Source organism: Mastomys coucha, unplaced genomic scaffold, assembly GCF_008632895.1.
Source record: "Mastomys coucha isolate ucsf_1 unplaced genomic scaffold, UCSF_Mcou_1 pScaffold13, whole genome shotgun sequence".
Taxonomy (NCBI): Eukaryota; Metazoa; Chordata; class Mammalia; order Rodentia; family Muridae; genus Mastomys; species Mastomys coucha.
Window position 1 is genome coordinate 66,164,534 of NW_022196895.1, and position 2,083 is coordinate 66,166,616.

The following is a 2,083-nucleotide window of genomic DNA, read 5'->3' on the forward strand; positions in this document are numbered from 1 at the left end:
ATTTGGCTAATAACACAGCAGCTGTGGAACATTATTGCTCATCCTAATTATTTCCAAGGAGATGTGATCTATATTCCACTAATACAAATGCAGGCAAAGAAACAGATCTTGACGTTTCTAACTATTTCAAATTAACCACAGAACGTACAAAGACAATGTTTACCTGTGGGCCACCTGCATTCCCTATGTAACACTCTGTCTGTGTCATTGGTGACAAGACAGACTGGAGAATGAAAGCAATTAGACGGATCATTAAAGTAAACTCACTCACCACCCCACTTCCTTTGTCTTCTTTATTTCTTCAATTATCAGAAAATTAACATAGAATAATATTTCCCTTTAAAAAATGAACCATATGAGTAATGGCTTTAATTTCCTGGTTGGTTTTTCTAGGAAACCCTACCGCATGAGAATTCTATGAATGAGGAACACTTTAAGAAAAAAAAAGTCAGACTTTTTTTTTTAAAGCCTACAACACCCAGTATTCCCAGGCGGTCTCCCATCCAAGTACTAACCAGGCCTGACCCTGCTTAGCTTACGAGATCAGACAAGATCGGGCGCGTTCAGGGTGGTATGGCCATAGACCAGACATGTTAATTTAAAGATTCTATAGAGCTTCCATCTGTCCATGTATATGGACCTTTCTTCCCACATGTATGGAGTTGTTTGTGACTAGAAGTACCACTCTCTCTCAAGACTTACTTATTTATTTGTTTATTTATTTATTTTATTCATATGAGTACACTGTAGCTGTCCTCAGACACACCAGAAGAAGGCATATGATTCCATTACAGAAGGTTGTGAGCCACCATGTGGTTGCTGGGAAATGAACTCAGGACCTCTGGAAGAACAGTCAGTGCTCTTAATCCGTGAGCCATCTCTCCATCCTGAAGTACTACTCTCTAATTAAGACCCAAATACTTCTTGATTTATGCTCTTTTGGCCAGAAATGAAATGAAAATGATGATAGTTTGGGGATGGTTGCATACCCTTGAAAATAGATCGAAAACTACATGATTTCTCAATGTTTTTTAGCATGATCTTGGGTGAAGTAAATCATGCTATGATTATCTTTTGGGAGGTTAATGTTGAAATATTAAAAGGTAAAGTGCTAAGATATCTATCATTTACTTTGAAAGTATTCAGTTCCCTCCACCAACAGAATGATTGACCATGAAGTGAATGCAGTAAGTTAATGACAGTGGTGAATCGATGTCAAGAGAAAAACCAACAACTGCTCCTTCTCTCCAGTTTCTACCTTTGATCTAAGTTTGTAGTTTGTGACATATAGTATAATTTGAGAAATGAATGGCAAAACACACTCCTATTGATTGAAAAAATTTATTCTTTAAATTCTGTTTTAAGTGCTACTGTATGTGCATGCATACACGTAAATGAAACAATCCCTTCCACAGTGAGTTTCACCTCTTTAAACAACTATAATATTTTGTTGTTATCCACTGAATTAGCAATTAGTCATTTCTTAATAAATGTCTTTTAATTGACTGGCTGACTGGTTGATTGAGATTTGAAGGACAGGCATCCAGTGTCTAAACACAGGGTTTGTTTGTTTGTTTGTTTTTTCAATACCCCTCGCCCATCCTCCTCCTCTTTGCCTTTTCTTTTTTTCCCCATTTTTTATTAGATATTTTCTTTATTTACATTTCAAATGTTATCCCCTTTCCTCATTTCCCCTCTGAAAAATCCCTATCTCTCCCTTTTCCCCCTGCTCACCAACCCATCCACTCCTGCTTCCTGTCCCTGGCATTCTCTTACACTGGGACATACAGCCTTCATAGGACAAAAGGCCTCTCCTTCCATTGATGACCAACAAGGTCATCCTCTGCTACATATGCAGCTGGAGCCATGGGTCCCACCATGTGTACTCCTTAGTTGGTGGTTTAGTCCCTGGGAGCTCTAGGGGTACTGGGTAGTTCATATTGTTGTTCCTCCTATGGGGCTGCAAGCCCCTTCAGCTCCGTGGGTCCTTTCTCTAGCTCTCCCATTGGAGACCCTGTGCTTAGTCCAATGGTTGGCTGTGAACTCCCACCTCTGTATTTGTCAGACACTGGTAGAGCCTCTC

General features: G+C 39.5%; 1 pseudogene; it reads right to left on the reverse strand.

The window, feature by feature from the left end:
* Positions 1–466: 466 nt before the first annotated feature.
* On the reverse strand, positions 467–585 carry LOC116087955 (annotated as a pseudogene).
* Between the last annotated feature and the right edge of the window lie 1,498 nt (positions 586–2,083).